At 45.0% G+C, this 7,439-nt stretch overlaps 1 long non-coding RNA gene across 1 annotated transcript; it reads left to right on the forward strand.

The window, feature by feature from the left end:
• Positions 1-1,378: 1,378 nt before the first annotated feature.
• LOC126987154 (uncharacterized) lies at positions 1,379-2,918 on the forward strand. Its single transcript, XR_007740301.1, has 2 exons — positions 1,379-1,426; positions 2,485-2,918. It is a non-coding gene; the product is annotated as an uncharacterized LOC126987154 (long non-coding RNA).
• The last annotated feature ends 4,521 nt before the right edge of the window (positions 2,919-7,439 follow it).

Below are 7,439 nucleotides of genomic sequence, written 5' to 3' on the forward strand. Positions count from 1 at the left end.
ATTAAAGAATCCGATTCGAGCCCGCTCAAGTCGAATTCCTTCCGTTAACTAGAAGTGTTTACTGTCCCCCCATGAGCAAGGGGGATGGGGTGTGTGCCGTGTGAGGTCATTGCCATGGTGAGGCCCTGGCAATGCATAGATCGACGATAAGAAGCACTTGCTCATGTCGGGAGGGTACCAAGATGATTCAGGGGCTGAGGAACCTCCCATATCTAGATAGGCTGGCACATCAGACTCTATTTAGCGTTAGTTAGGCCTCACTTAGATTATGCTGTCCAGTTTTGGTGCCCACACTACAGAATGGACATTAACTTGCTAGAATCAGGTCAGAGGAGGATGACCAAGCTTGATGATTCAGGGGCTGAGGAACCTCCCATATCAAGATAGGCTGAAACATCTAAACTACATTCACTAGAAAGACGAAGAGTGCGGGGAGATCTGATAGAAGTATTCAAATGGGTCAAGGGTTACAACAAAGCACTGAGAATTAGCCAGCAGGATAGAACTCGCAGTAATGGATTTAAATTCGAAAAGTATAGATTTAGGAGGGAAATAGGCAAGCATTGGTTTAGTAATAGAGTGGTGGGGGAATGGAATAGACTCAGCAATCACATAGTTAGTGCAGAGACGATAGCTTGTTTTAAGAGTAGACTGGATAGCTACATGGACGAGGATGACAGGTGGCAGGGGGGGGTGAATCTGGAGCTGTTGGCCTCTTGCAGTAATCCTATGTTCTTATGTTATTATGTTATTACGATTACTAGTTCAATACGTGTTCAGGCCATGGTAACACACACACACATACACACACACACACGGCTTCTAAATCAACGCAGTCTCACCCGGGTCAAAGGAAAACATGTATAATTCAGGTTCATTCTGTTACACTGGTTTGCCCTCAAGCTGTTTGGTCCTTGTCAACGATGTTTTCTTTAATTATTGTTTTTGTTTGTTGTTTGTTGTGGTGGTGAGGGTGGTGGTGGTGGTGATTCAAAGTATACTTATAGTGTATTTACTTACGTGGGGGTAATAATTGGGCTCTTCTACAAGTTATTATGTAGTGGTGTTGATTTTGAGGGCATTCGTGTAAAGTGTAGGAAAAGGCATTTGAATAAGAGTAGACAAAGATAAGGAAACAAATGTACTGATAGACACATAGATACCCATATAGCTAATGCAGATAGCTCACCAGATAGATAGATAGATAGATAGATAGACACATACATATACCAAAACAGATTAACGGACATAAACAAGCAAACAAACACAAACACAAAGACAAAGGAATAGGGCGGGGCTAGCGGCGGGTACTGGGCATGAGGGGGGGCAGCGGGGGTGACGGTGGGGTCAGGTTTGGTATATAAAGTTGACCACACCCTCCACACCCCACCACACCGCCACACTACGCCACATCATGCGAGCCCTGGTGAGTCTGGCTTCTCTCTCTCTCTCTCTCTCTCTCTCTCTCTCTCTCTCTCTCTCTCTCTCTCTCTCTCTCTCTTTCTTTTTTTCTTTCTTTATTTATTTATTTCATTCTCTCTCTCTCTCTCTCTCTCTCTCTCTCTCTCTCTCTCTCTCTCTCTCTCTCTCTCTCTCTCTCTCTCTCTCTCTCTCTCTCTCCGTCAATTTTCCTTATTTTTTTTTCTTTCCATCCAAATTATTTTGTTTATTTCTTTTCTGTCTTTCATTTTTACCTTCTTCTATATTTCTTTTCTGCTTCCGCTTCTTTCTCAAGCTTTCGTATCCTTCCTTTTATCTTCTATCAATTTTCCCTCCTATTCTCTTCTTCTTTCTATCCTTTATTTCATCCCTCTATTCTTTCTTCCTTCCTACCTCCCTTACTTCTTTCCTTCCTTTCTTCCTCCTATTCTTTGATTAGATATCCGTAATTCATATATCAACCCGTCCGCTGCGATTGGCACGGATTTAGCCTTCACTGGTAGCCTGGTAACATATGCTCCCAGGTCTTTCTCTGCCTCTGTGGTGGATAGTGGAGTGTTTCCCATGTGGTATTGGTGTGCTGGATATCCCTTCACTGGTAGCCTGGTAACATACACTCCCAGGTCTTTCTCTGCCTCTGTGGTGGATAGTGGAGTGTTTCCCATGTGGTATTGGTGTGCTGGATATCCCTTCACTGGTAGCCTGGTAACATACACTCCCAGGTCTTTCTCTGCCTCTGTGGTGGATAGTGGAGTGTTTCCCATGTGGTATTGGTGTGCTGGATATCCCTTCACTGGTAGCCTGGTAACATACACTCCCAGGTCTTTCTCTGCCTCTGTGGTGGATAGTGGAGTGTTTCCCATGTGGTATTGGTGTGCTGGATATCCCCTCCCAAAATGCAATACTTTACATTTTTCTTCATTTAATTGTAGCAGCCACTTTTTGTTCCATTCCTGTAGCTTGATGATGTCTTCCTGTAGGACATCAGAAGACAAGGGGTTGCGCCGACTAAACGAAACTTTCCAACTTTTTCCACGCCCACAGACAGTTACCCTTCTCGCCGCTACCCTGCTGGTGGTGCTGTTGGCGGGTCTGACAGGGGCCTACCCATCACAGCTCCCCGCCAGCGTGTCCCCTGCCGACTGCCCCACCTACCCATTCTATCCCTGCCGTACCCCGCCCATCCCTGCCCAGCCTGCCAACCCTGCCGGAGTCCAATGCTATAACTTCCCCTTCTACGCCTGTTAGGGAAGAGCGTGATCAGGCATGGCTTAGGGTAATGGTGGGGGGGAGGGGGGTGTTTGCGTTATGTTGGGGTCCCTTCCTACGCATTTTAATGAAAACTGAGGCATGGTTCAGGGCGGAAGGGTTTGTTTGGGTCAGTATAGGAAGGAAGAGAATGAGAAATTTTAACTGGAAGAAAAGAGTTTAGCTGTGGTGGTTGTGAATGTGATAATTATTATAAAATCTTGAAACTATTCTGTTTTTGTGTATCTTCATTAGAATTACGCGATATCGTGGTTTGTTTTGGTGAGTGAAGAGATACAAAGAAAGGGAGTGAGAAATGTTAACTGGAAGAAAAGAGTTTAGCTGTGGTGGTTGTGAATGTGATAATTATAATAAAATCTTGAAACTATTCTGTTTTTGTGTATCTTCATTAGAATTACGCGATATCGTGGCTTGTTTGGGTGAGTGAAGAGATACAAAGGAAGGAAGAGAATGGGAAATGTTAACTGGAAGAAAAGAGTTTAGCTGTGGTGGTTCTGAATGTGATAATCGTAATAAAATCTTGAAACTATTTTATTATGTTTTGTTTGGGTTTTTTGTTTGTTTTTCTTACGTCGCGGCCTATTGCGCTGGTAGCCTTCTTCCCGGTGGATCCTGATGGTCGGCCCAAGGCTTCTTCCCGGTGGATCCTGATGGTCGGCCCAAGGCTTCTTCCCGGTGGATCCTGATGGTCGGCCCAAGGCTTCTTCCCGGTGGATCCTGATGGTCGGCCCAAGGCTTCTTCCCGGTGGATCCTGATGGTCGGCCCAAGGCTTCTTCCCGGTGGATCCTGATGGTCGGCCCAAGGCTTCTTCCCAGTGGATCCTGATGGTCGGCCCAAGGCTTCTTCCCGGTGGATCCTGATGGTCGGCCCAAGGCTTCTTCCCGGTGGATCCTGATGGTCGGCCCAAGGCTTCTTCCCGGTGGATCCTGATGGTCGGCCCAAGGCTTCTTCCCGGTGGATCCTGATGGTCGGCCCAAGGCTTCTTCCCGGTGGATCCTGATGGTCGGCCCAAGGCTTCTTCCCGGTGGGCCCTGATGGTCGGCCCAAGGCTTCTTCCCGGTGGGCCCTGATGGTCGGCCCAGCCCGTTCTGGCGCAGGCGAGTGTTTATAGTGGCGCCATCTTGCATTGGCTCATGCTGCCCTCCCGGAGCTCATCTTTAATCCTAGAATCTAGAGTCCGGGTTGATAGGTGGTCTTCTGGACAGCATGTGGGTAGTTTTAAGCCACTCGGCGGCGGCTGAAAAATCCCAGCTTGGTGGCACCGGGCGGGGATTGAACTCGCGTCGTCCTGAACGCGGCGCCGTCACGCTATCCATTCAGCCACCGCCTCCCCCAAAATATCGTATCGTTTTATTGTATTTTTCTTGCTCTTACTTGCAAAATATGTATTGGATTGTTTTGGGTAGACAAACACACACACGGAGGTAGGAAGTGCAGTGGTTAGCACACTCACCGCGCAACTGAGAGCTCCCAAGATCGATTCCCGGAAGGTGGAATAGATTGGAGTCTCCTTTAAATGATGAATAGTTTTTGAGATACAGAGGTTAAAAGAGACCCCCCACTGAGCTGTCTGACTGCGCCTGAGGGGATAGTCGTGTCTCGCACCACGCGCAAAGAAAGGGTTAACCCGGTAGCTGCGGGGGTCATGTTTCTTAGGTTGGGTTAGGTTGGGTTAGGTTAAAGGTTAGGTTAGGTTAGGTTAGGTTAGGTTAGGTTAGGTTAGGTTAGGTTAGGTTAGGTTAAAGGTTAGGTTAGGTTAGGTTAGGTTAGGTTAGGTTAAAGGTTAGGTTAGGTTAGGTTAGGTTAGGTTAAAGGTTAGGTTAAGTTAGGTTAGGTTAGGTTAGGTTAGGTTAAAGGTCCCTCTAAGTAAAATAATGAGAAAGAATCATCACTCACGCAAACCATTTCATAATATATATCAACGCATGTGTGATCAATTTATGCATCATCTATTTTGGGAGGTTTATATAATGGCAGAAATTTGGCCCATCGCTGCTACACGGTAAAGCCGCAAATTTGTCCCGTCGCTGGTACACGGTAAAGCCGCAAATTTGGCCCGTCGCTGGTACACGGTAAAGTCGCAAATTTGGCCCGTCGCTGGTACACGGTAAAGTCGCAAATTTGGCCCGTCGCTGCTACTGGGTTAAAGAGTTGATAAGGAGTACATCCCCGGTGATGATATGCACGCAGCTTGTAAATTTTGCAAAACCACAATACGAGCACATCACAGATCTTGTCAAGCATAGTCACACATCAAAACATAAGAAAAATGTTAAGTGTACGATCATAGTGACGCCTCGGAACAAGGTTTTCGGGATATAGGGAGGTTTGCTTTGTCGCTGCTAACTCTCCCAATGAGCAATGCCTCCCTAGAACAAGTAGTTTCCCAAATCAATCTCATATAAAATAAGCTAAGAAACAGGTGCAGCATGAACGTTTGGAGGCACAGAAACACACGGAGATCACTAATAGTAGTAGTAGTAGTAGTAGTAGTAGTAGTAGTAGTAGTAGTAGTAGTAGTAGTAGTAGTAGTAATCGTAGTAGTAGTAGTAGTAGTAGTAGTAGTAGTAGTAGTAGTAATCGTAGTAGTAGTAGTAGTAGTAGTAGTAATCGTAGCAGTAGTAGTAGTTATAGTAGTAGTATACAACAGAAAGGCGATCAAAAGTGGAATTGGCCCTTTAACAAACAGCGACGGTGCATTAGTGACTGACAGCCAACACGTTGCAAACCTCTTAAACAATTACTTTTCCTCGGTGTTTAATACTAACAGTCCTCCCGCCACTACCACCAGCACCAGTACTAATGTAAATCTCGAGCATGCATTGCCTAGTTTTGAAATAACAACCGATGAAGTCCTTAAGGCCCTCCAATCACTTAATACAAATAAAAGTCCTGGACCTGACAAAGTATATCCTACTCTGCTCAAAGAAACAAAGAGCGAAATACTCTCCTCCCTCACAACCGTATTCAATATGTCTTTGCGACAAGGCATCGTCCCTTCAGATTGGAAAAAGACTAACGTGACACCGATTTTTAAGAAAGAAGACAAAAAAGTACCAGTTTATTAAAGGCCCATTAGTCTTACCTCAGTTGTAGGTAAGCTACTTGAGAGCATAATTAAAGATAAAATTGTGAGTTGCAACATGGCTTCCGTAACAAAAGATCCTGTCTATCAAACCTATTGACCTTTTATAACGATCTCTTCTCAGTTTATGATGTTCATTGGACATAGTCTATCTTGATTTCCAGAAAGAGTTTGATAAAGTCCCACATCATAAATTACTTTATAAATTAAAGCAAATAGGTATTGACGGTCAAGTTCACCAATGGATCGCGAATTGGTTGAGCAACAGACAACAAAGAGTGGTGATTGACGGATTTAACTAAGAGTGGGCGCCGGTCACTAGTGGCGTCCCTCAGGGCTCGGTTCTTGGCCCAGTGCTCTTCATTATTTACATCAACGATGTGGATGTTGGACTCAATAATCGCATTAGTAAATTTGCAAACGACACAAAGATTGGTAACTCGGTTCTCACTGACGAAGACAGGCAAAGCCTCCAAGAGGATTTGCACAAAATTTCAGCTTGGTCTGATAGATGGGAGATGCCTTTTAACGGAGACAAGTGCCAGGTCCTTCAAGTTGGAACAAGAAATAAGAAGTTCGATTACGAAATGCGCGGCGTTAAACTCACAAGCGTTCAGTGCGTTAAGGACTTGCGGGTCAAAATCGCGTCAAACCTCAAATTCTCACAGCAATGCATCGATGCAGCAAATAAAGCGAACAGAATGTTGGGCTTCAATAAAAGAAACTTTTTTATTCAAGAATAAGTAAAGATGTAATACTTCCGCTCTGCAATAGTTTAGTCAGACCCCACTTGGAATATGCGGTACAGTTTTGGTCTCCCCACCATGCAAAGGACATTACTAAATTAGAAGGTGTTCAGCGTCGGGCAACGAAAATGATCCCTTCCTTGAGCAACAAATCCTACGAAGAAAGGCTTTCCACCATTTTTTTTTTTTTTTTTTTTTACGTCTGAACCTATAGCGCCAGTATGCTTGCTTGAGGGGCTTGGATGGTAGTCGGACCCAGCCCGTCATGGCGCAGGCTAGTGTTTATAGTGGCGCCATCTTCTCTCTCCTCTCATCTCCTTTCTAAACATGTTCTCTCTTGAGAAACGTCGCCTCCAAGGAAAACTGATCGAATGTTTTAAAATACTTAATGGTTTCACGAATGTAGACAGATCAACATTGTTTATGATCGATGACACTTTGCGCACGAGGAACAATGGCGTAAAACTCAAATGTAGACAAGTAAATTCAGACTGCACCAAATTTTTCTTCACCAACGTTGTAGTGCGAGAATGGAATAAGCTCCCACCGTCAGTGGTCCAGTGTAACACGATTGACTCCTTTAAAAACAAGCTCGACCGTCACTTCCTTCAACTTAATATTAACCAGAGTAGAAATGCAACGTTTTGGAGCCATCTGATTAATGTAGAATCACTTAGGTTTAAGGACAGACCACCTAGTCTGGACCGTGGGTTTTGTGTGGTCTGATTTTCTACGTAATTCTATGTATGTAATTCTCTCTCTCTCTCTCTCTCTCTCTCTCTCTCTCTCTCTCTCTCTCTCTCTCTCTCTCTCTCTCTCTCTCTCTCTCTCTCTCTCTCTCTCTCGTGAGTGGTGTAGGCAGTTAGTGGGTGCTGAGACTGTTGAGGGAAGGGGAGAG

This window comes from Eriocheir sinensis, chromosome 6 (genome assembly GCF_024679095.1).
Source record: "Eriocheir sinensis breed Jianghai 21 chromosome 6, ASM2467909v1, whole genome shotgun sequence".
Classification (NCBI taxonomy): domain Eukaryota; kingdom Metazoa; phylum Arthropoda; class Malacostraca; order Decapoda; family Varunidae; genus Eriocheir; species Eriocheir sinensis.